This window comes from Artemia franciscana, chromosome 1 (assembly GCF_032884065.1).
Source record: "Artemia franciscana chromosome 1, ASM3288406v1, whole genome shotgun sequence".
NCBI classification, from domain to species: domain Eukaryota; kingdom Metazoa; phylum Arthropoda; class Branchiopoda; order Anostraca; family Artemiidae; genus Artemia; species Artemia franciscana.
In genome coordinates this window covers 8,556,809-8,584,263 of record NC_088863.1, presented here as the reverse complement: position 1 = coordinate 8,584,263, position 27,455 = coordinate 8,556,809, and the positions used below count along the sequence as shown (strand labels likewise).

Sequence of the window (27,455 nt, the reverse complement as noted above, 5' to 3'; positions counted from 1 at the left end):
CATGAAGGGAACGCCAGACTTCCTAGCAAAATTTAAAAAAGGTCATAAATTAAATAAAAAACGAGTTTTTTTTTATTGAAAGTAAGGAGTAGCAATAAAACTTAAAACGAAAATAAATTATTACGTATATGAGGTGGTTCGACCCCTCGTCAATACCTCGCTCTTTACGCTTAGTTTTTTTTTAGTACTTTTAAGGGTTATTTATTCTAATTAACAGGCCATTGTGATTCAAGGGTCATTATTAAAGAATTGGAATAAAATTTGAACTTCAGCGGAAAGTGCGAGGCATTGACGAGGGGTCAAACCCCTCATATACGTAATAATTTCTGTTCGTTTTAAGTTTTAATGATGCTCCTTACTTTCAGGCGAAAAAAATAGTTTTTTTTTATTTAATGAAAATTAAAAAAGTCTATTCATGTAAGTACGACAAACTGACTTCAAAGTTTTGAGAGCCTATTAAAAACGAAAAGTGGATGAAGAAATAAGAACAATTGAGAGCACAACTCCCAGCACTTGTTCAGGTAATAATGCTATTGCCAATAGCATTATCTAATTTAAAGAAAGAAAAGATCAAAAATGGGTTTTTAAGGTCAAACGAGAATACTGAAAAAACACACAACGCGAATATTTCGAGAGGATAACCACTCCTCTTCTTCAACGCGAATAAAATAGTATATTCAAGGAAAATACCGAAGAAAAAAAAATCAACAAAACAAACGCGGAAATTCAATTTGAAAAAAAATCAATGAAAACACCAAAAATCAGAAGATAAATAAAATTCAATATAAGCAAAAATTATAAGAATTAAAACCAAATACCTAGCAATATACAATTGTAGTTCTTATAATTTTTGGCTTTTATTTGATTTCGGAAAAGCAATGACAGTGCATACTCTTCTCTGGGAGACCAGAGGAAAGTTATTCTGTCCCTTTCCCCCCGAAAAAATTCTAAGTCCCCTTCCTCCTACTGATTGACTGTTTACAAAGACTATGTATACTGACTGTTTGCAATCTATGTAATTAGAAATACTTGCTTGCCCTCAGTAAAAAAAATAAAAAATATTTACTTTCTTGTCGGGATCGGATACACCACGTGGTTGTTTTCAGGTCTATGATTGGCTGGAAGTTACGGGCACTAACCAAATATATAGAGTGACATATAGCCTTACTGTAAACACTAAATAAATAAAAAAATAAAAAAAAAACAATAAAGGCAGCAATCACTTCAAAATACGAAAACAAATTACTTGAGGGTTTGAGGGGGGCTTAGGTTTGAGGGGCAGGAATACCACCCTTAATATTGCAGTGATTTTAATCTTGGACGAGGTGATCACTGAAATTTCTGTTCGCGCTCATTTTGATTTCTTCGTTAAGTTTAATTTTTTTCTTCGGTTGGAATCTTGTACGAGCTAATATCTGCTTCATGTTAGATCTTTTCTGCCTTTATTTAATTCAAGGTCATACAAATATAAAGGTTATTTGGGGAACATGGGACAGAACCCCCCCCCCAAAGATGTTTGCATCGTTCTCCTTGTTAAAGCTTTTTTTCAAATTTCTAAAAAACTAATGGACGGCAATGGAATTTCTTCCCCAAACGAAAAACTTGGATTCGTAAAGGAAATTTATTGAAATAAGTACGTCTTACAAACGTCACCATAATTGTTCAATCCCCCCATATATGCGTGGCTCTCCCTTTTAATACTTTTTCTTCAAATTTTAGAGAATTAACGGAAGGCTATGAAAACTCTTATCCCAATCAAAACCCTTGGAAACGCGAAGGAAATTTATTCAAAGAAGCATGTCTTCCGAATGTCACCATAATTGTTGATTTCATCCCCCATATGTGTTCACGGTTCTCCCTTTAAATGTTTTCTTTTTTCGAATTTTTGAAAATTAATGGAGGGGTATGAAAACTCTTGCCCCAGACAAAACTCTTGGATTGGTAAAGAATATTTATTCTTCCGAGCGTCACCATAATTGTTCCATCAAACTATTTGATTTCAATTAAATTTATGTCCATCAAATTGAAGCCAAATGCACAAATTGCATAATCACACTGGGTAAGTACAACCACACCATGTAATAATCTGAAAATTAGTAATTTTATCAAGAAATTTTCTGACGGAATAGATTCATAAAGCTTTTAATTGCTTGTAGGCGATGATACATAATAGAAGGTTATATGGGCCCCGGGTTACAAGGTACCTAAAACCAATTTGTAGGAACTATTATATACAGGGTAGGAGGTAATCACATGCAAAATATCCAATTACAATAGGAGGAAATTCGTACTTTTCCTCAAAATTAAAACCTTCCAGGTGTTGCAGATGGACCGCGGGAAAAAAGGGTCTTCAACAATCAGTGATGCAAATGATATGGAGGGTAGCTTTGTAATACCTACACGTATGTTTGTAAATTTTTCCTCATTCCTTCGAGTATATATTATATCCATTAGTAGTAATCCTTTATAACTTTATCAGTGAATTTATGAACGTTTGATATATAATGAGTGTGTTATGCGATTCATTCACATAAAAATATCGTCTAAATTCAAAGATTATATGGGCCCATCGTTGATTTCTTAGGGAAGGGACAATGAAAAGTCTACTCAATACTCGTACACAGAAGTGGAATACCTTTGGACCTATACCCCTTTCAAATTGAGATTCTTTTCTTTCTTTTTTTATATAATTTATCTACTTTTGAGGGTTTCCCTTGCAAATTTCACCCTCCCTAACACTGGTGACCGATCTGAAGCGAGTTGATGTCTATGTACTTGACCTAGTCATAACATTATGGGTGGTTTTAAGCTACTCTACTGAACCCTATTTGAAGGGTTTCTCATCCTATGAACTCGTGAACATCATGGCAGAACGGTAGGGTTGAGCCTCAATTTGAACTACTGTCTTAACAATAACAGCGCAGCGGGCGTTGAAAACGTGCACTATTTTGATTAATTCATTGATTCAGTGAATTAATTCATTAATTCATTAATTTAATTAATTAATTAATTAAATTAATTCATTAATTCAGTGAATTTTTTAGAGTAATTTCTTTAGTCATTATATTATTCTTATTATATTATTATTAATCTTATTAATTCTTATTAATAATTACATATTACATACAACATATTAATAATTCCATTATTATTATCTTATTAATTCTTAATTATAGTCATTATAGTAATTCATTATAGTGAAATTATTTTGAAATTCATTATAGTAATTATGTAAGCAGTTAAAAGTTTCAAATACACGTCGAACAAGTCAAAAATGTTCTCTAATTCTTTGAAAACGCAAAGTATAGGGAGTTGATCGTCCTCCGTCTTTACTGAAGCACCATTAGAATAAAAAATTTTAAATATAAAATAAAATAAAATAAAAAATAAATAAGATTTATATTCAGTTAAGCCTATTGGATACATTGGCTTCTCTTTTCTGCTCAATGCGGAAGAAGTAGTCGAGGGGCCTCCATTTCCACTTCTTGGTGTACATCTTGGAGCGCCAAACGTGCCACAAAATTCCATAGCCTGAGGTGCGTGCTTTAAAAAAAATCGGCGACCTCTTGGAAGAAGCCTTCCTGATTGTCGCCTTTCCTTCGTTGGCGATTATTAACTTTTCGACAAATCAAAATTTTCTTTAACTAACCAGTACGATAACTTGTAACAGTAGATCGTGTTCGATGGAGGCCACCTCATAAACTAAACAGCCATCCACTACGTACGTGCCACTATGAGTCGTGTGCAATATTTTGTTTCACTTTTGGGTCACGAACGTGTATTCGCTAGATCATGAGGATGATGGATAAACAATTGACAAATTCGATTTTCAGTCGGCGATTTAGAGGTGAAGACTAAAAGTGTAGATACAAACTGATATTCCAGTGTAGATAATCGAAAAGTGTTTATTTGCATGTAATTTCTTATATAGACTCAGCAATTCACACTTACAAATCCCCTCCTTCGGGTAAAGCCTTGTTGCTACCTTTTTAATAATCAATAATTATTTAGGAACAACCCAAACTTAAACGACAGAGAACTTGACAAAAATGAGTAAATAATTTCTTTACTCAAAATAAAGCTTTCTGTTGAAGTTCATAATTTTGTGCATTCTCTTTTGTATAATTTCAATTTTTCTATATTGATATTTCAAATATTTGACCATTATCGGCTGATTCCCCCCCTCTGTGCATCAGATTTGCTAACTTAAAAAAAGTTTTAATAAATGAACGGATACAAATTGCAAATCAAAGCGAAAAAAAAGAAGATCGAAGTGAATGCCCTGCAGAGTTTACAAGCATGGTTGAGAAAAGATCATCCCTGGCAATTTAACCAGCTCATTGCAGAGGGGGGGGGGTAAATTTACAGTATTTTGTTTGAACTTATCTTACTTATGCTCGGAATTTTTCTAATAGGCTAAAGGTAAAATAATGTTTCCATCATACACAAAAATAGACATTAACGGTACGCGTTGGTTTTGGAGAGAGAGAGGGGGGGGGGAGTAGAATAAAAAAAATGCAAAGAACATGCGAAGGATGTGGTCAAACACTGTCACATCCAAAAAATTTCATCTGGAAGGGGGCTAATAAGCGACTCTTTATTTTACAAAACAGATAGCATCCCTCCTCTGACTCCATTTGCATCGACCCTCCATTACATAGAAAATTAAAACGACAATTTAAAGATATCGAAACTTTGATAGATGGACTCGAAGCACCTCTCTTCTATAAATGCGTCTATTATCTGATAATAGCTTTGTGATTTTGCTATTCTCCATTATTTTGTGTGCTTTCGTCTTATCAACAAAGGGTTTATAATGCCAATTTTAATAAAGGGTCAATGTTCCTATTACCTGAACAATTGTTTAGGGTCATGAAACTATTGTTAATAGATGCATTTTGACTTTTTGAACATCTTTTCTCTCTTGCAAAATTACCGCAAACTCACCGTTATGGAGTTATTATATATTTGCACATTGGGGGGGGGGGTGTAGAGCATAGCATATATTAAATACGGCAATGGTTGGTTTACGTATTTAATATATGCTATGCTTTACCCCCACCCCCTGATGTGCAAATATATAGCCCAAATTTGTTTCTAAACTATTACAGATTCGCGATTTCAAATATCCGATCAAAGAAAACGGAAATGATTACAATTCTATATGTGTAAATACAGGATATTTGGGCCGGAATAACTCCATAGCGTTGAATTTGCGGTAGTTTTGCAAGAGAGAAAAGATGCTCAAAAAGTCAAAATGAATCTATTAACAATAGTTTCATGACCCTAAACAATTGTTCAGGTAATAGGAAAATTGGCACAAATTTGAAAATCTAATAATTAGGAATTTTCTGAACGTAATGAAGTAAGAACTTTAATGTGCTTAGGTCAGGAGAAGACATAAACTTCACTATTACCCAAAATGGCTTGCTTAATCACTTTCTGCTATTTGGTTCTATTCTAACAGAATATTTAGAAGCTTGTGGGTTTTTTTTTAAGTGTTGTATCTCCTTTTCTTAATTGCATAGAAAGTTAGAAATTCGAACTTTTAAAGCATCATTTCAATTTCATAGGCGTGCACGATTTCTGTTTTTAAAAGAAATGTATGACTTAGGTTACTTACTTTTTTCTGCCATACTTTTTATTACCGGAAAACCTCAATGAAAATAGTAGGCCTTCATTGAAGACAGTTATAACTCCTGATCGTTTTGGGCAATAGGCATATGAAAACTGTCTTACAAAAGCCTCAAATGAAAATAGGCCTAGCATCTGTGCAAGCTTTCGGGCACGGAGCGTTAACAATACCCCCTGTGGTAGCTGAGCTACCTGGGTTTGGACATAATGTATATTCACACATGCAGATTCGATGGAATTCATTTTGCTTCATGAAAAAGGGGATCGAGAAAAAAATATAAATTTTCACATTCTTATAGGCCTATGATTTTATTTAAATTTCAAGAATAATGGTAATTGTGGTGATAAAGCCAGATATGGAGAGAAATACTTCCATCTTAGCACAGGCATAGATGCACACACAGAGCCGTTCAGGGGGAGAGCCACGAGGGCTGCTGTCCCGATCACCGTGGCTTTGGGGGAGGCACCAAGGCGGGGGAGTTGTCCACTTGGTCAAAATTATTCTTTGATTCGACTTTTTTGGTTATATTTGAGTCGAGAGTGGAGTGCTGTAACTATTTTTTCCACGGCCAGTACTAACCCTAGGAGTGGCCCTGTGCACATAACTTGGGCTGAGAATCAATGGACTTTTACAGGTTCAAGATCCTCTTTCCCTGAAATACTAAATTACTATAATATTATAAAACAATAAGGAAAGTACAAAATACTTTCCCTAAAATGACTATATTATTTTTCTTGAATTTCATATGTTTGCTACAGAATTCTCATATTTTTTTTTTTCAAAATTTCACATCTTTAAAATTTTGGGTATCCGAAACAAATTTCTGAGAATTTTTTTATGGTTCCCAGTAAAGAGAATACCCATGAAACACGCACGCATTATTATTAAATTAAACTCCCACATATTGGGGGGGGGCACCTTCACGTGGCCACGCCATTAACGAAGTCAAGTATGGACTATTAACAGGAAAAAGGTATGCATACCCTTCCGTTTTATTTATAGATTCAAAAAAAAATTAGCAAACGGGCTGTTGACACGCATTTATCGCAAACTATCTTTTGAAACCAGTAAAATACAACCCTACATGTATTTACAAACTCGTAGCGTTTATTTTGATGCTAAATAAGCAAATGAGACCCCCTAGAAACTTATTAATTAACAATAGAGCCCCACCCCACAGGCTCAGCTGCACAGCATGGGAAAAAGAGTTTTCATAAATTAAGCAAAAACTCAAATGACGGAAAAACCAATTCATTTCAACTTTGTGGCATTTAATGGCGAAATATTAGAGACCCAAAACTGTCTAATTTGAGGTAAGGAGAGAATGCCGAACGGAAGTAAAGGTATAATCGATAAAATGTAATTTTCGAGAGGATTTCATTAAAAAACTAGCATTTAGCCCCCCATTTATACTCCCATTTTGGTGAGTCTTGTAACCGAGTATTATTAGAATAGATCTATATTGCCATAAACGGCAATAAATTATGTCAGTGTTTCGGTTTTTTTTTTATAATAAGCATATTTTAAAACTGAAAAATGATCCTTGAATAATTGAGCAGATTCTTGGGCACTTTTATTATACTTGACTGGGTATAAATGTATAAAGAACCTTAGCCATAAAGAATTTGAACCAGAATCATTTATAAAACTCTAAATAAATATATTCAGAATTATGCATAATCATGATTTATAATAGCAATTCAAAATTTAAGTGAAAAAACTGGATTGTTTGATTGCTGTAATACAAAAAAATGTTTAAATTGGTTGTGATTGTGACCGTTTCCAAATGGGGACAGTTTGATAACCAAGATATTTCTTTAAAAGATTATGCAAATCAGTCGTATGGGGTAGGGGTATTCTAAAGGCTGGTATTATCACTGAGGCAGACCAGGATTTTGATCGCGTCCAGGAGAGGGGATTCAAGTGGAAGGGGGTCCACTTGAAGAAAATGTGCTATTGAGCGCATTAATTAATTAATAAAAACTGCATGATTTAATGCTTTTAAAACGTTTTTTCGAGAGAGCCACTGCTAACAGCCCCCTTGACAAGTTCTTATTCTAGCTTATGTCATTAGTAGGCAGGACCGTGTCCATGATTTTTTCGGGGGTGGGGAGGAGTCTACAAAAAATACTTTAAAAAACAAATTAAAAGTTTGTTTATATTCATGTTACGTTTTTACGAGTTGGACAGAAATTTCGGGGGAGTGGGTTCAAACCCCCCTAAATGCCCCTCCCCAAGATACTGCCTTGTTAGTAGGTTTACTACTAATACTGCAAGAAAGGGGACTGTAACTACAGGATTCAGTGTCACAGTCCTTCTTGGTTGCAAAAAAAGAATTTTAAAATTTTTTAGCCCATATTCATTTTTATTCTGTCTAATTTTGAGCTTAAACACGTTTCTGGTTCGAATTTTGTTTCACAAGGGTCTTAGCTATTATCCAACTCAATGACTACTAAGCAGTACCCCTTGTACGTTTTTCCTTTTATGACAAGTAGTTGTGGCAAAAAATAACGAAAGGGCTTCTTTATTTCACTGAAGTAAAGGAAAATGTAAAATGAAAAAAACAACAGTTTTTTCTTACATGAAACGCAACAGAAATGGATAAATTGATTGGAAAAAGAATTTAACAAAAATCGTGCTGAAGGCCCTTTGAGTAGTACCAGAAATGAATACTAGAAAGTTTAGAAGAATATTTATTTTTGTTTTGTGTAATTAATGGCGAAAATGTAAAAAAAAATGATCTAATATTTCTTTTGCATGGGAGGGGGCGTACACCTATGCGTGGTTACACCTGATTGCACCTATGTGTGAAAAAAGCCAGTATGACAGGAGGTTTTCCTGACAAGCTAAAACACGGTCAAGAATCGTGATATCGGAAAGTATAGGGCTTTTAGCGGTAAACCTCCAAGCTAACTAAATTGTGTACTTTACATTTCCTTCTGTGATTATCCGCTTAAATACCATCTTCAAGGTTCCACAAGAACAAATGTGGTACCTTCTCTGTGAATGTACTATATAGGAAAATGATGTTGAATGACGACATTTATTCAGTTGTTAAACCATGCTGGGATACAGATTTGCATCTACTGTATTTAGTTTTATCCGAACAGAAAATATGCTATCTAACGATTGGTTTGAAAAAAATGTCTCTATCCAACAGATTAAAGTCTCTATCCAGGATCAAAACACATTATGTAGAAACGAGTTTTAATCAACTGCATGACTAACTAATGTTGCAGATGACGGCAAATCAGAAAGAGCATGAAAGGTAAATCTGATCTGGATTGGGGACACAGCCCGCACTGAAAAACTACTTTGGGAATGTGCCCAAAGAGATGGCTTGAAAGGGCTCTGCGAAACCCATAAGTGGTTTAAAATATTCTACCTTTAGCATGCCTGAATCCATGGATTTCGAGGGGGGGGTGAAGTGTTAAATTGGACCGATACTTCCACAACAGACAAATTATGTAACAATAAGAACAATCAGGAAAAATAGTAAAAACTGAAAGAATTTTGGGGGGAAACTGCCATGCCCCGCGTATGTTCCTTGTCTTTTTGGAACCGATCAAATTTAATATAAGAGCTTGGCATATTCAAGACAAATAAAGCTCAGTAACCACCGAAGAAAATTGATAAAGGCACGTATATATGAATTCGTTTCAGGAGAGTAGAAGTTGACTGGGGTTGGAACCATATTAGAAATAAAGCTTATAAACAATAGATTATACAAAAATTGATATTTGGTGAGGTTCCCCAAAACCTTGCGGTTTTGAGGGTGGGGTATGAATCTGAATTTTTCATGCGTACTTGCTGAGTCTAAAAGTTTCTCGAGCTTCGTAATTTGATTAGGGGGGGGGTGAACATGATAAACGCCGGATATCCTTGAAAACTATGATAAATGCGCACATTGTTTTAATTTTTTTTTTTGAAAAGGGATTATTTGATTTTATCTTGATCAATGACCGTTTTTCTCTCCTAAAAGATTGTTTGATTAAAATAGCAGAAAATTCAAGAATGATGAGGCTTTTGAACTGGGTAAATGCAACAAAGACTAGCTGTATATCGCATGAAAGAACACATGGATTGAGAGTAAAACTCGAATGTATTTTTGTTTGGTCTGAGAGGTTGTTCAAAATATATAAGGTTGGAATTAAGAGGTATAGCAGTTTTACTAAAAAATTTATAAGCTAAGCAATTAAAGTTGCCACAACTGAAAATAAATTTGATAATTATAGATTTTTGAAACTTATTTGTGCTTTTAAAAGTATATACGTATGTTCCCTTTGTAGGTTTTGTATAATATTTTTCCGCAGTTCTATAGCCTTAACTTTCGACATAAGACGACAGCTTGACATCAATCGATTGCTGAGATTCAGATTTGTTCATCAATCAAAGAAATCAAAGAAAATTTTTCATTTTTCAATCAAAAATCAGTCTTTGAATTTTGTCTTGTTTTTTTTCTGGCTGAAAAATACGAAACTGTAAAAATGAGAGTAAAATTAGCAATATTAAAACGTCCCTGTTTTGTTCTAATATATTCTTCTTGAGACTCCTTATTCTTAGCCTTTATCAGAATATCTATGATTACGATTATAAGTTTATTAAACAGTATCTAGTGTATCCCACGCATACACCAATGAGTCACATGTTTTAAAACGAGGACATTATAAACTATTCATAAATTATGACATTTGAAATGTACACAAAAGGGCTTATCGAACTAAGATTATTTATCCAATTTCAAATTCGTATCCTGAAACAACAGCTTCTTTTAAAACTACATAAAAAGAAATGGCTTTATTTTTATTACCACACAAAGATCATTTATAGGCTATTTATCATTAAAGTATTATTACTAACTATTCATAAATAATATTAAATAATTATGAATAAACAAATAACTTACTTAACACCTAGTATTTTCTTAACAAGTATCCACTATATATCTCACACACACATCACTGAGTTAACCGCTTGACAGCAGATACGTTTCTGAGTGTCCGCTGTTTGTCTGCTTACTTAATTTTGAGAGAAGGAAATTTAAATTGCATTCAAAAAGGAGCTCCACCCTTTATAACAAAACATTTAAAAAAAGGTTTCAAACTGATTCCTAGTCCCGGAATAAATCTTCAGCCAATAGAATCCGCGCGCTCGTCTCTCAGGGAAAATTTTATGGACGCCTATTGGCTGGAATCTGATAGCCTCAGGAAACATTTTTTGAAATTCAAAATAGAAATAAATTCGACTTTAATTAAGAACATAAAAAGGACAAGTGTAGGTTTGTAGCTAGGGATACAATAAAAAATATATAATCACTAATTATTAGGTGTTTTTGGTAAAATATTGCTATGCAACCGAACTTGGTGATTCAAACTAATTTCTCCCGTAGTCAGGGAATCCACTAGAAAGTAACATTAGCTTAACAAAGCTAAAAGAAGTGTTTTTCCCCTTAGAAAAGCTCCGATACTTGTCTGTTATATAAAACACACTCGAGAAGTGAAGTTTGGTTAATGCTGATGAAAATTTGGTAATGATGAAAATAGAATACTTTATTAGCAAAATTGTGAAAACAACAACTTGGAAATATGCTCCCAGAACGCAGCGTTACACATCCAAAAATGTTGCTTCTCCTAAGAGTACAAGGTCATGGTGTGTCCATTGACGCAGTGTTTTGGGCAACAGCCCTTATCCTGAAAAAATATAATTGCCTGTTCTTCGGTCCTTGGCAAATTCCAAATCTTAATTTGAAGATCCATGGCGAAACACTAAATTCTATCACTAGTCCAAGTAAACTAACCAGTGTCCTCAAGAATCGCGTTAATAATGGACTTTTCTTTGCCGTTGAGACCGTCAGCCGACGCCGAAGCTCTCAATTTAATAATTCACAAATGAACTCCACAATTTTGCAAATAAAGTATTTTATTTTCATCATGTTTTATTGTTACCAAACTTCGCTTTTCGAGTGTTTTTTATATAATAGACAAGTACCAAAGCTCCCGCGGTATTTGTTAATTTGTCTTTGATTTAAACAAGCAGGGGCCAAATATGTTTTTTTAGGGGGGGGAGGTGGTGATGCTGCGTCAGGATATTTCATGATTTTTGAGAGTTTGATTATGCTAAACCTCACATTCTCTTAGACCCTAAATAAGGATGGACGAGATCAAGCCTAAGCCCTCTCAAAATTTTATCTCCCCTCCTGCGCAAATATTTTTTTTTTTATTTCTACATGATTCACCTGTCCAGTGCTTATTTTTTAATTTTTTTTTCTCTGCTCTAGACACCTTGAGCCCCTTCGTAAAAACAGATTTTTGGGTACATTCCTGTTTCTGTTATATTAATGCAAGTACAAGTTTATAAAGAAATGGGTTTGTTTCGGTGGTGTCAGTCGGGAGGGAGAGGGCAGTTAGGTTGTTTTACCCATTCTTCCTGATTTTGAAAGACACTTTTTTTGCGTTTTCATATTGAAAATGTTTTTTGGTAGTTTTATCGAAAAAATTAAAAAGACAGCAAAATAGAAGAAAACAAAATGACCCTCCCCATCTGTATTTTGAAAAATATATTTCTTAATTCCCCTTAATTGTCTTTGACTGGCATGCGGAATCTGATGGAGAGATTTCCATTAAGATCACTTAATGTTTTGGGTGTTTCCACTTTTTGTCAAAAATTGGGCAAATTTTCTCAGGCTCGTAACTTTTGATAGGTACTATTAAATGTGATGGATTTTTAATAGGCAAATTTTGAATAAGCATCAAAATTCCATTCTTTTGATGCATCGGTTATTATCAAGACTCCGTTTCTTAGAGTTTCGGTTACTGTTAAGCCGCATCGCCCCTTACTTACAGTTCGTTATCACGAACTGTTTGAAAAGAAAAAAATCCTCAAGAATTACGCTGTCTGATATCTGACAGAACCAGTTTGAATCGATTATGATTTTTCTTATTTTAAGTGAGAATACTGCGATGTAAGTATATTTTAATTAAATATTTGATATTTAGAAATGATTAGGGGTTAGGTTAAGTTGGGTAAGGTATTTAATATAATGCGTTTCGTGCGGTCTGCTATCCATAATTCTTTGTCATAGTTTCCATAATTTTGTTTCTAAATTATTACATTATCATCATTTCTTGGTATATTTCATTAGGATTAACCCAACTTAACTTTTTGAGGATTTTCTATTTAACACACAAGTACCCATTATTCTAACCACGTATCTTCAAATCATGAAATATATCTGTTGGTATCCCCTAAGGATACCGACACTAAAAAGTTCCTTAGCTCATAGCTGACGTAAGACAATTATATGCTATTAAATCCCTAAAAATAAAAAATAAAAACAAGTACCAAAAAGATATGATTGCAGGTAAATATAGACTTATACAAGAACTTAATCAAAAGGGGGTAGGCTCAGGGTCGAGACCCCTTGAAATCAGGGGGGAATCTCCAGCATTTCTATTAGGAAGGAGGGAGGAGATCATATTTGGATGGTCAAGCGGCATGGGATATAAATTAATTTTTTCTCGACATTATTAGGAGAATCCCCCCCCCCCCAAACGATGCCCCTTCCAGAAATCTCAATTTTCTTGATTTCTGGACATTTTTCATTTAAATAGTCCTACAAAATTTGTTTGATTTCTCCTCCTTCCAAGAAGTATTCCCCATTTAATTTCCCACTGGCAGTATTGACTGCGTGGTAGGAGCATTCTGGAATATTAAGGCCAATACTTTGGAGCTTTGAGGTGGTTTTGAATCCGAAGTGGAAACAAATTGCAAAAATCAAGGGAAGGACAAAAAGAATCAAGGGGCAAGGAAAGGCCTATAAACTACCTCTTCTCACACGCTCATACAAAGGACGTACCTGAAATATCTCAGAATTGAAATTTAAATTGAAATTGAGAGGATATTGAACTAAAAAAAAAAAAATACTATGCGAACCTGGGCTATGGGGTATGCGAGCCTGGGTATTTGCAATATCTCAGGAATAGCTATGGGTATCATCTTGAAGCTTTTAGGGAATGCTGAGGGAAGTGTTTGAACTAAATTAAAAGAAGCATTGTACATTCCGGATGTCAAAAAGGCGTATCTGCGATACTTTAGAAAAGACTAAGCGTTTTAAGTTGAAACTGGTGGGGAATGTTGACGGAGATGTAGAACTAAATCAAAAGACACTCTGTGCTTTCAGGGTGTCAAAACACCGTATCTTACAATATCTCTAGAAGAGCTGATTGTAAAAAGAACTCTTTTTAACAAATGAGCTGAAAATGCATTTATTTAAAAAAAAGACTAAAATACAGAGATACTAATGAAGAATGAATCGGAAGTTGTAATAGAATGGGCTTCGGGATTATTTCAGCCTTACCGAAGGCCAAAAGTCACACATGTTTCATTCCTTTTCAATAGAATTCCAATCTTTATCCATACACATCTGTATTGTTAAACTACCATTAAAAGTTGTTGAAATTTGGTCCAAAATATAAATAGCAAGCCCAGTTCATAGTTCTTATGCAAAAAATTAGAAAAATGAACTTTAAAAGTTTTCTTTTCATTGATCAGTACAAGAAAAAAACAATCTCAATTAAAAATGGAAAATAAATTAATTTACAAAAATTCTAATAAAAAAGGTTTCAAGAAAAGTAAAGTGCCAAATTAAACTAAAGACGAGCAGAATTAAGACCACGCAATTATTAAAATTCTTAATGAACATAGATCACTATTGATGAAAAACTACGAACCAAAGCGAACAGAAATTACATTAAATATGCAAGTCAAACTTAAAACGAAAAGAAATTACCAAGAACATGAGTGAGGCTAACGTCCTCTAAGCGTTCTAAAGTCGGAGCAATTACAATTTACAGTAAATCAAATATATTTTAGAATTTTCTCTTTTATTACAATAATAAATCAAAAATTGCTAAGACGTCCAGGAATGAATATCATTAAATATCACACAATGTGTCTACTTTTATTAGTTTTTTATAATTGTCATAGTTGTCTTGGTTGTTATGGTGATCTTCTTTGTTCTTTGATTTTTGACAAATAAAAACAACACTAGTTTTATGTCAGGTCACAATGTCAAACCACATTCAAGCCGTTTAGAGTTTTGAGAAGGAGGGGAAAAGTTGGCATCAGACTTATTTGTAAGCCTTGATTAGCTTTGAAGTAAATTTTTTTATTTTAAAGCAAATAAATGACACTGCTTGCCACAAAAAAAACTGTTGAATGCTTTGTGGTACCGAACTGTAAGTAAGGTGTGACGCAGCTCAATAGTGAACGAAACAAAAAAACAACAGAATTTTCATACCAATAGATACATCACAAGAATTGAATTTTTATGCTGATTTAAAATATATAAGTTTCATCAAGTTTGAAGTTACGAGCCTGAGAAAATTCACCTTATTTTAAAAAAAAGGTGGAAATACCCCCTAAAAGTCATAGAATCTTAATGAAAATGACACCGTCCGATTCAGCGTATCAGGGAATCCTATAGAGGTTTCAAGCATCTATATACAAAAATATGGAATTTGTATTTTTTACAGGAAGAAAGATCACGGATGCGTGTTAATTTTTTTTCAGGGATAATAGTATCGACCCAGTGGTCCTAGAATGTTATGAAAGGGCTCATTCAAAGTGAAATTGAAAGTTCTAGTGCCCTCTTGAAATAACCAAGAATTGGAGGGCAACTAGGCCCCCTCCCACGCTCATTTTTTTGAGAAAGTCACTTGATCAAGATTTTGAAATTTTGAGAACGACTTAATACCCCCAGTCCCCGGGGGAAATGCTGCAAGTTATGAACATTGCCCATTGTTTATATATAGTATTGGTTATTGGGAAATATACAGACGTTTCCGGGGAGGATTTTTTCTGGTGGTTTTGAGGGTTGGTGTTGGAGGTTCTTTCCATGAACAGATTTTTCATGGGGCAAGAGAGTATCCATGAAGGGGGCGTAGATTTCCCAGCATTATTTAAAAACAACCATCAATTAAATAAAAAAAAGTTATTCAACTGAAAGTAGGGAGCTACATTGAAACTTAAAACGAACAAAAATTATTACGTATATGATGGGTTTCGCCCCCTCGTCAGTGTCCCGCTCTTTATGCTAATCTATTTTTGTTAATTTTAAAGAGCTATTTAATCTAATGAAACGGCCTTTGTGATTCAGGGGTCGTTCTTAAAGAATTGGGACAAAATTTGAACTTTAGCGTAAAGAGCGAGGTATTGATGGAGGGACGAAAGCCCTAATATCAAATATTTCGTGGTAACAAACTTTAACAAAGGAGCAACCCGGCTCAATAGTAACTGAAACTCGAAAAAATAGGATTTTTATATTAACTGATCGATCAAAAGGATCAGAATTTTATGCTAATTTTAAGTATAGTAGCTTCATCAAGTTTATTCTTACCCATCAAAAGTTAATTTCTGTTAAAATGGGCCCTCTCGCGACATTTTAGGACCACTAGGTCAATAAAAATAAATAAACACACATCCGTGATCTGGCTTCAGGCAAAAAATACAAAGAGACAGAAGTGAGGAACCGGAACTGACACAACCAAAGCTAGATTTGGTCGAGCCGGGGTGAAAACTGGCAGAATCGGGGGTGGAACCATTGTAAATGACGGTCAGAAGTGGAGGAAGTAGAATTGGATATCCCTTTTTTTAACTTGAAAAAAATGTCTGGAACGATGATGGAGAGCCAGAGGGTCAGTAATGTTGTACGGTAGCGCATTCTTTTCTAAAGGTGCAGGTAGCCCTACAAAATAAACGGTTAACATAAATATTTATTTTGGCCAAAGAGACTGTCCCACAGCAAAGTGGCGTTTTCAAGCAGTTTTTGGTGCAAAGCAACCATTTTAGCAAAAAAAATGCCAAAAAGCTATTGTGTGAAAATTCTGATGCGCGTATTGTGCCTCCTGTTTTAGAGGCAGTAATGCCGTACGGTGGTACATTGGTTTCTAAAGGTGCAGGTAGTCCTACAAAAAAAAAAAAAAAAAAAAAAAAAAAAAAAAAAAAAAAAAAAAAAAAAAAAAGCGGTTAACATAGATATTGATTTAGCCAGAAAGATTGTCCCACAGTAAATAGGCGTTTTCAGTCATTTCGGGGTGCAAAACAACAATTCTTGCTAAAAGAAGTCCAAAAAGCTATTGTGTGAAAATTTTGAGATGGTCAATTTATTTAGGATTATTGAAAAACTATACTTATATTGAGCCCCAGTTTCAGAGGTAGTAATGGCGTACGGTAGCGCATTCGTTTCTAAAAGTGCGGGTAGTCCACAGCTTAGATACCAAGACAGTTATGAAAACTCATGTCTTGCCCATGAGAAGCTTTTTGTACAAAGCTCTGAACTTGGTGCCTCCTCCAAGCCCGCGCTCCGACACCTAGATCGTACTACAACACCATAGGCGGGACCGCAATTTTGTTTTGTTGCATACACAGCTTAGATACCAATGCCAGTTTCCTGTTACCAATTAAATACCAATACCGGTTTTCTGTCTCCAGCCGCTAGTATCGCTACCGCGCACTGTGTCCAGAAAATAAATCGAGTTTTCATAACTGTATTTTGGCATCTAAGCTATGGCGTAGTCTCACAAAATAAACGGCAACATAGACATTTATTTCAACGCTTCATATGAGTATATAATAGAGCTTCTGCTATCAAACAGTTCGTGGTAACGAACTGTAGTAAGGAGCGACCGGGCTCAATAGTAACCGAAACTCTAAAAAAAGGAATTTTGATACCAATAGTTACATAAAAAAAATTATATTTTAATGCTAATTTTAAATATATAACTTTCATCAAGATTAGTATTACCTATCAAAAGTTACGAGCCTGAGAAAATTTGCCTAATTTTAAAAAAAAGTCATACAATCTTAACAAAAACCACACCATCAGATTCAGCGTATCAGAGAACCTTATTGTAGAAGTTTCAAGCTCCTATATACAAAAATGTGGAATTTTGCATTTTTTGCCAGAGGACAAATCACGGATGCGTGTTTATTTGTTTTTTTTGTTTGTTTTTTTTTTCCCCAGGGATGATCGTATCGACCCAGTGGTCCTAGAATGTCGCGAGAGGGCTCATTTTGAAAGAAATTAAAAGTTCTAATGCACTTTTTAAGTGACCAGAAAAATTGGAGGGCACCTAGGCTCCCTCCCGCGCTTATTTTTTTCCCAAAGTCACCGGATCAGAAATTCTGAGATAGCCATTTTATTCACCATAATCGAAAAACCTAATAACTATGTCTTTGGAGACGACTTACTCCCCTGCAGTCCCCGTGGGAAGGGTTGCAAGTTACAAACTTTGACCTGTGTTTACATATAGTAATGGTTACAGGGAAGTGTACGGACGTTTTCAGGGGGATTTTTTGGTTTGGGAGGGAGGATTGAGGTGGGGGGGTTACATGGGAGGATTTTTCCATGGAAAAACTTCTCATGGGGGAAGAGACTTTCAACGAAGGAGGCGCAGGATTGTTTAGCATTATTTAAAAAACAATAAAAAAATAGATATGAAAAGTTTTTTTCTACTGAAAGTGAGGAGCAGCATTAAAATTTAAAATGAGCAGAATTATTGCGCATGTGAGGGGTTTACCTCCTCGTAATACCTCGCTCTTTACGCTAAAGCATTTTTAGTAATTTCAACTATCTATTCTACGGCCTTTGTGATTCAAGGGTCATTCTGAAGGAATGTGGACAGAATTTAAGCTTTAGTGTAAAGGGCAAGGTATCGACGAGGGGTGAACTCCCTCATATACGCAACAAAAGCATATGAATATAGAATTTCGTTACGCAAGTTAATTCGTAAATTACGTCCATTTTTTACTAATGAAAATGTTCGATAAAAAATTGAAAGTTCTAGTTACCTTTTTAAGTAATCAAAAAATTGGAGAGGAACTAGGATTCCTCCCTCTCTCCTTTTTTCTCAAAATCTTCCAATTAAAACTATGAGACAGCCATTTAGCCAAAAAAAAAAAAAAAAATGCAAATTTCTTTTTAATTATTTATGTGCGATGAGCCAAGATCAAAACATGCATTAATTAAAAAACGCCCAGAAATTAAATAAAAATAAGTTTTTTAAATGAAAGTAAGGAGCGACATTAAAGCTTAAAACGAACAGAAACTACTCCGTATATGAAAGGGGTTTTTCCTCCTCAACGCTCCGCTCTTTACGCTAAAGTTTTTTCCTGTTTTTAGAAGTAGAGTTAAGAGAAAGAGTCAAACTTTGGCGCAAAGAGCAAGGCGTTGAGGAGAAAAAGCCCCTTTCATATACGGAGTAGTTTCTGTTCGTTTCAAGTTTTAATGTCGCTCCTTACTTTCATTTAAAAAAAGCTTGTTTTTTTATTTAATTATGGAGAAGAGTCGGTGGTTCTTTGTGTTGGTTGGGGGACGGAGTGCGCCTTAAGCGTCAAAAAGTGTGTTTCTAATTTCGGGTGGGTCTTCGGGTGAAAGTAGCCAAGTTTTCAAGCGTTGCCATGTACAACACTAGTTAGGGGTATATTGAGCGATTTCTTGATTGCTTGGATTAAATGTCTGATTTTACGTATGTTAATCAACTTCGTTCATAAGCTTCCAACTTGGTTCTTGCAGTATCGAGTGATTTGCAGACCAATACAGGAAAGTTCATGTTTGATTATCAATTATCTGATCATCATTCCATAGTCTGTTCAATCCCTTTACCATCTTTTAGTGATCATAGTACATCTGTTGGTCTTTCAGCACCTCTACACTGTCACAGCTAGTCAAAAATCAACCAAGCGCTTTTTACCGTGTCGGTAGATTCAATTCTGGATAAAATAAACATCCCTTTCTACCAAATTTTCCAGTTTCTTCAAAAAAAGAATCGAATCTTTCTAGATGTGTACTGGCACTGAAATTTGCCATTCCCCGGTGGAATTGGTTGCTAGAGTCCTGATGGAACTGGGTGTTGAGAATCCCGCTGGAATAGCTTGCTAGGGTCACATTGTAATTGGTTTCTAGTCCCCCGGTTGAATTAGATGTTGGGGGGCACTGGAATTGCCCTCTAGGGGTGGGTCAGCCACATAATGTCACGGTGGCGTGAATGTGTATAGCCATGGCTCAATGAAACGTAGCATTTCCGTTAAAACCTTTCAGAAATAACTCTTAATTTGCTTTAAATTATTCTCTAATAATAGTTCCGCCCCCTATGGGATTGGTTGCTAGTCCCCCCCCCCCGTTGGAGTTGCTCGCTAGTGGGTGGGTCAGACATTGAGTGTCACAGGCTGGGAATTGAGAGAAAATAATACCAAGAAAAAATGAGCAAAGTATAGAATTAAGTCACATGTCTTGTGTCTCCATTTTCCTATATTTTGAGCAAAATTAGATCATTATCTAAGAAAACATCTATAAAGATTCTCTAAGAATGAGCATTATCCTATGTTTTGAACAAGTTTATATTACTCTCTAGGAAAACATCTTTAGAACTTCTCTAAGAAGATCCTTCCAAAATGTTAGGATCATATCCCTGAGAAGTGAAGAATTGCTTTGTCTGGGTTTATAATATATTCCTAAAGCATTACTTAGTAAGCAGGTACAAAGCATTACTTAGCATTATTTAGCAAACAAGCACTTCAAATATAACCAAACTCTAGTAATAGATTTCCCCCTCAGTATCTCAATCATTGCAGTCATAGGAAACGCGTAATCAAGAGCTTAATCATTCTACTAAGCGGGACATGGGAATTCTTCGCGTGTGAAATTGGCTATTTCGTAGAATATATTTCCTGAATCATAATATTTGAAATAGATTGCTGGTCCAGCTGTCAAGGGCGCCGTTCCATTGGATGAGAATTGCCCTTTCGAATCATAATGGGTGCAAAAGTCATTATAATATAAAGGTTTCCTAAAAAAATGCCTTGAAAGAAAAAGAAATCCCGAAGAAAAAATCTCTATAAATCTATAGTATTCTGCAACACCGATGTTGTGTACCATCATTATGTATCACCCACGTGTGTGTCCTTTTTAGTTACAAGCGGGGATCCCCCTACAGGGGTTTGAAGAAACAAGTCACGTGTGAATGCGTCATCTTTAACATACGTGAACATTACCCTATTACATAAGAACTAAGGAAACCACGAATGAAAATGGCTTGAAGAAAAAAAGTCTTAGAAAACGTCTTGGGATGTCTTGAAGGGTCTTGAAGAGAAATGTCTGAACAAACATCTTAGGAGTCTTGAAAGGTCTTGAAAAACTTCTTGAAGAAAAGGGTCTTTAGAAAAAACTTCCCTGCTTGACAAGTAGACTCTAACAAAGTCTATTACGTAGCACCCCAGGCACGGTTACGTAAAAACCAAATTGGACCCTGATTATTGCGCAACAGCGCAACAGCCCTCTCTATTACGTAACAGAGACCTGCATCTCCTTGAAAACATTCCCTATTACGTAACATGAACCTGCGTCTCGAAGAAGCTTAGAATAAAGTGTCCGGATCGAGATCTGAAGGGGATGCTGGCCTGTCGGAAGCAGAGTGGTGTCACTACTCCTTGTTATCACCCTTCCAAAATTTATAGACTGTTTACACTTTATGACAGTGATTAAACTTGGGCACACAGAGGTGACGTTCTGGTCAATTTTAAAGTTTTCAAGGAAGGTGGATATACAAACTAATAGCATTTAGTTTATAATTTGCATCTTATATACAAACTAATAGCTGTTGGTTTTAATATTCACGATTTTGACATAGTCTCATAATTGCTTTGTTTGTCGATTCCTGATCTTGCAAAAGTCTCTAAACTTTTTTTTCTAGAAAATGTATTTTTTTTTTCTAGCCGTTTTTTTCTAAGCTTTAGTTATCTTTTTCTAACCAATCATAAGCAACACTCCTTTATCTTTTATACTCTATAATATCATTCATAATCATGACGAAGTCAAAAGAAACTGTCTGATTATTCATAGGTCACGAGGGGCTATAGCCTGCTCGAATGTTATAAACGGTTTATACTTTATAACAACGATTAGGTTTTGGCAAAACAACTTAACACTGCTCGATTTTAAAGCTGTGAAAGGAAGGAGGTGAGTGGCGTAATTTAGTCCCTGGGGAGAATGGGGAGGAGAAGTTGGAGCCAATTTCTTCAAATCAAGTGAAAATGATAGTGAAAGCTGAAAAACAAGCAATATAGGCAAGTATATATTTAGGAAAACTAACTTTTTTTCTCTGGATGCTTGAACTATGCACAGTTATCTTTGTTTTGACAAAAATGTTGAAGAAATTAAATTTCAGCTGGGAGCAAACTCGAGCCTGGAAGGGGCAGTTTCCCCCTGCCCCATAGCAAATTATGTCCCTAGAAGAGGGTAGCAGATCTTCGATTCAAAAGCATAGTTTTTTATTTTAAGCGTCATGGTTTCTTTGGCTTTGTCATAAATTGCTCAATTTTATCGATTTTTTTTTATTTGCAAAATTCCTTTTTTGATTTAAAAAATGCCAGTTGGGTTATTAAGAGTAATTGTTAGAGGAGTCGCTTGGGGGAAACAAGGGGGCAGTTGCACTCCCTCAAATAATTTGAATATATTATACAGCCCATGCCCCTTGACGATCTGGATATGAGCCCTTCTTGTCCCCCCAAATATAAACGCCGGAGATTCGCCAATGGGAATTGATTAAATGAATGAATGGTTTTACTCAGTGACTAACCCCCTACTACGTATTGTACTATTTAAAATATAAAATAGAGCCCAAAAATATCAGAATTCGGAAAAAAAAATAAAAATAGGAAAATGAATAGAAAATAAGAAAGAGGCAAAATCTGCTAAAAGAAGGTAGGTATACCTGAAAGGAAAAGAAGAAAAAAAAGTGTTTTCCATAGAAAGTGGTTTCAACATTTGACAAACAAATATGCAAATAATAAAAGAGAGAAAAGAATAAAAGAGAAATGGACAATACATAACTGAGTAACTTAAAAACATAATTGTTCAAAACTTGTCTGTTTTTATACCTAGTCTGTTTCGATTTTGGAAAGGCTAGCTCTTACATGAGCACGCCCTTTTATAAATTGTTTGAAATTGACACTTTTTATCCTAAAACTAAAACATTAGAAATATTAAATAGATTATTTTTACCAAGTGTTTAATATTTTATTGGTAGGAAACTACAAATGTCATTACTAGTAATAGTGTCTTTAAATTTTATTTTAAGCCTAATAATAAGTGTAAATTGATATGGTACATGCTATGGAGTGTATATGTTAAGGGTGCATTTCATGCCAATATCGATATATTGGGGTCCCTCCATCCTGATCTCCTGCTTCAGCATAAACCATCAGAAAATATTCTACCAAAGAAGGAAGGAAAGATTCCCTTTGGCAAAAAGCAGACTTTGATTTTATTGGTTGTACCAAGGACACTAAAAATGATATTTTAAGTTTCTTAAATGGAGATTTACAGAACCATACACGTCTTAAAAATTTAGGAAATCCCGGAAATTCAATTTTTAATGAAAAAGGCCTCAGTACAAGGGTTGGTATTTTTATGCCTAGCGGGCTTCAAGTTCGAAAATAAGGAACGTATGTGAGAAATCAGCAAAAAAATAAGCGAAAAAATATATCACCATTGGAGCTCTAGAAGTGTATCTTTCCATATTGCAATAGCATAGACAAATAATATTATAAGCCAAGCAATGCATTAATAAGAACATTATTAACGTTATTTCAGATTAAAAGCTTCAAAATATTAGTCAGTTGACATACAAACAAAACCATCACTTTTATTTCTGAATTTTGGCATATTCTCATCGGCCTACATTTGTTCAATAGCCCGACTGAACATACTCACCCTGTCCCCCTAATGATGGCGGTATTGCTCGAAGATGAGCTAAAGACAAAATTGGGCACAACGACGTTTCGGTTCGGCTTATTTGTAAACAGGAAAGTTTCTGCTTGGGTCTTTTCCCGACTCAATTGTGGCAACAACGGAAATGATTCCCGCAACTAAAAATTTTTAGTAGTTGTAAAACTAACCAAAAAAACATGTAGAAAATTCCGGTTTTCGAGCATGAATAGAGAGAAGACGGGGCAAACAAGGTTTTACTTCGGTGTCTTTGGTACTTAAAATGTATGTAAACAAGAGAATCCAAATAAAACCATCTTAAAAAAAAGAATCCAACTGGCTCAGCTGTGTTCATATGTGACAAACTACAGCAAAAAAAGGAACGACAAAGTTGCACTGCATCTGCTTGGATCTCCTGTTGGAAGTCTAAAGCCAGTAAACAGAATAAAGAGTTTTCCAGTCGCAAGATGTTTTGAAAGTAAGCTCTCTGTTTCCCTGTCTTAAACTATTCTTGACCAATTTGTTTTGCTAAAATGTCAACCCAGTTAGGTATATTAGCTTCATAAATATTCTTACCGTTAATATTATTTTTTTTTAGGAAAAAGCAGCTGTCTAAACAACTTTTTAATTCTGTTGAATCATTGTGTAGTTGGTTAAATATTTATTGTCAATACCCTGCATTTTAGGGGTGATAATTTGGAGGAAGGTGTTCTGGGGTGGGGGTAGCTACACATTTATCCTAGATTTCAAAAAATACCCTTTTGGTCAATTTCATTTTAAAATAAAAAAAAATTAGAATGATCTTCTTACGTCAAAAGTCACTTCCGTCCAAACGTCGAAAATCCAAGGGTATGGCAAAACATATCAATGGATAAATAGTAAAATGATCGGATAGCCAGAAAAATAATTAAAAAAAGAACAATAACGACTATTAAATAGAATAGGAAATGTGAAACAACAAACAGAACGAAGAAAATTAAGTGAATCGACAATTACATCAATGTCTGAACCATAAAATCTTTTAAAGGGTATTAAATCTTCTCCTGGAGTCATTGGGCCTTTAGATGAAATCGATCTTTTAATCTTCTCAAAACTAGCTTACTCCTTCAGTTCATCAATCTTGACGAAAACAACTTTGTCTAAAACTCATTGCCTACGCTCCTTTTTTTTCTTCTTCTTGCTTTTACTCCTGTAGTTGTTTTTTTTTAAAGAAAACTCTATTCAATCTATATTTATATAGATGGGGAAGGGAAATGTAGATGGATAAGAATAACGCGGATAGAATCAGCGGGTAAGCCGTCCTTTAGGTCAACCCCAGGGGAGATCTCTCTACTATGTGTACGCTTACCGTTATTTATTATACCGTTATTTATTATATCTCTCTACTATGTGTACGCTTACCGTTATCTATAGAATGTTATAGAACAAATCCTCAGTAAACCCCAGCAAACCCTCTCCCTCCGAAATGTTTACCCGACTTGTAAAGACGCAATAAAAATGCATAAAAACACAGTTTGATGCGTTTAAAAAAAATTGTAACCCTCTCCCCGAAAAAATAACTCTCCCGAAAAAATTCACCCCCCGTAAAAAAAATCCTGGATACGGCCCTTACTCCAGTCATGTAATTCTAGAGGTCCGATTTACTTTTATTAGAGCCTGAAAAGCAGTTTATCGCGAGTCTGTTGGGTGAAGCTTATGTATTGACTTGAAAACAACTGTTCTTGTCCCATTTTCAAGGCTTTTTAGCTGTTAAAAAAGAGCCTTGGCCATCAATTGGCCAAGGCTCATTTAGCCATCAATTTAGCCATCATTTAAATCATAAATCATTTAGCCATCAATTGAGGTCATTTACTAAAGGGAAATTAAAAAGTCGCAGAAATGCAGCTTTGAAATGACTATATAAACGTTTAATTACACTGACCTTTTCTAGTATTGAGTAAGTACATGGTGAAATGTTACATAAACATTCCTTTGGTGCCTTTCAGCATTGCTTTCTAAACAAGTAGAAAGCTCCACGGGAACCAAGAGACTAAAGACTTAGATCAGTAGTCGCAGAAAAAGCTTTCTGAGCCTGTTGATTAGGTACTGGAGTCTTCTTTTAAGAACAAAATATAATCCGACTAGGGAGTAATGGTCAGACTGCATAAAAAGCTTTAATTTCACAGAGGAAATAACTAGATAAATCATACGCGTTATTATAACAAAATTAAAACCTTTTTATTGTTAGTAGAAAATGAACCTTTTTACGCAAAGATGACGTGTGCATATGCCCGTTCACTTGATTCATTTCAGAGAGGGCACAACATTTGGGGAGGAGGCACAAATATAATAAATAGGTGGATGATTCGAAAAATAAGGATACTAACGCGAGAATAGAAAACCCTTGAGATTCCGAGGGTGACAAGGTCTTGAAGACCCCTCCCCCAGATTACTTGCCAGCGGAAAGATGTTTATTTTGACATTTTAGACTAACTTCAGTAGAAGATAGAGTCCAGGGAAGCCTTATTTCTGTTTGTGTATCCGCAGTTTGTTTTTTTTCAATTAAGCGAAAAAAATCACCAATAAAAGTATAAAAGATATAAAGGGCGAATATACAGCAAACTACAGTCAGAAATGTGTGCTTTTCTGGAAACTATATATAGTTTTCTTTTAAATCAGAACGCAGAAATTCAGTCTGTAGGATAAGAGAACCTAAAGTGAATCCCTTGGGTCTTCCCTCTTCTTTTTCTTTAATGCTAAAATTGGTGTTTAGTTTTTTTGTTGATTAAAAATCCTTTACTACTCGTGCAGCTTAGGTGTTTGAAATAAAAACAAATATTGGTTTAGTTGGATATCTTAGCATCCTGACCATAAAGTTGAGGCAGCCACTTGACTTCCAAATTAAATAAGTGAAACAAAACAAAACCGTTTAAGTAATTGTCTCATAATTGGTGAATACATACAACCTTTCTGAAATCAGAGTTTTAAGTGGACACACAGAAAATTTCATGTTTTCAAGCTAAGCAAGGCGATACCTGCCCAATGCTCGTCCGAAAAGCTGACGCTAAGGAGATGCCAAATATAGCTTGGATTCAGCTCATCGCCGCTTAGTCAGGGTTTAGCATATAGCGAATCAGAGCTAAGATCATTTTTGTGTCAATGTGAGGCCTAGTTAGTTTTCACACCCAGCCGGTCTGTAACTAGGACTTAACTTGTTTTGGAACAGAATTAGAACTGAGCTTGTTTTTGCACCACGTTACAAAAAATTCTGCAGCTTGGACTTATTTCGTTTTTGCAATGAATTAAGACTTTTTTTTCGGACAAATGACTAATTGACTAATTCATAAATTAGCTCTTTCTTGCACCGAGTCAGTCTGCAGCCATGCCGTGCATTTCCACAACTTGTTACTAGGTAGTTTTTGCATTAATTAATTTTGCAACTGGAAGTTAACTTGTTTAGGCACCAACTGACGACTTCCTTAGAGTTGCATGAAGTTTCCACGGAAGATTTCTCTTTATCGCACAATCATACAGATATAAAATCCTTGCCTGAATCCAATTTAAAAAAGGTGCCCCAAGCCTGTCCTTCTGCCAATAAGATGCTGGTGGATAACAGGTAGGTTTCTTAGGGAGTAGGGGCCCAATGTGTGCCTCCAAGCATGTGAGTTCATTTTTTAATGATTCATCTTTTGAAAAGGTACAGCATGCCGACCTTTTTTTTTTTTTTTTTTTTTTTTTTTTTTTTTTTTTTTTTTTTTTTTTTTTTTTTTTTTTTTTTTTTTTTTTTTTTACTAAAATGCACCTCTAAAGAACAGTTTATTTGCATAATATGACACCCTTGTTTCTATTACTGTGTGCATCATGTCCATCTGGGGGGCTTATCATTTATTATTTTGACTATTTTGGATGAACTTCGACCATCAGAGTTAATCCAATACCATGGGAAGAGCTACGAGGTTGTCCGGCATCCAAAATGGTACCAAAAGGGACTGCCCTCTTATGGGTTTTGATAAGTAAAAAGTACCAGAAAAAAGAACAGATGAGCTCTTTTTAATTTTTTTTAAGACCATCCGCTCT

The 27,455-nt window shown here is 35.0% G+C and overlaps 1 protein-coding gene across 1 annotated transcript in view; it reads right to left on the bottom strand.

Moving 5' to 3' along the window:
• Positions 1–25,337, bottom strand: part of LOC136025078 (POU domain protein 2-like) — a 107,237-nt gene extending 81,900 nt beyond the window's left edge. The window contains exon 1 of the mRNA XM_065700794.1: positions 25,321–25,337. The gene's annotated coding sequence lies outside the window, so the exon portion shown is untranslated. The remainder of the gene's footprint in view (positions 1–25,320) is intronic.
• Between the last annotated feature and the right edge of the window lie 2,118 nt (positions 25,338–27,455).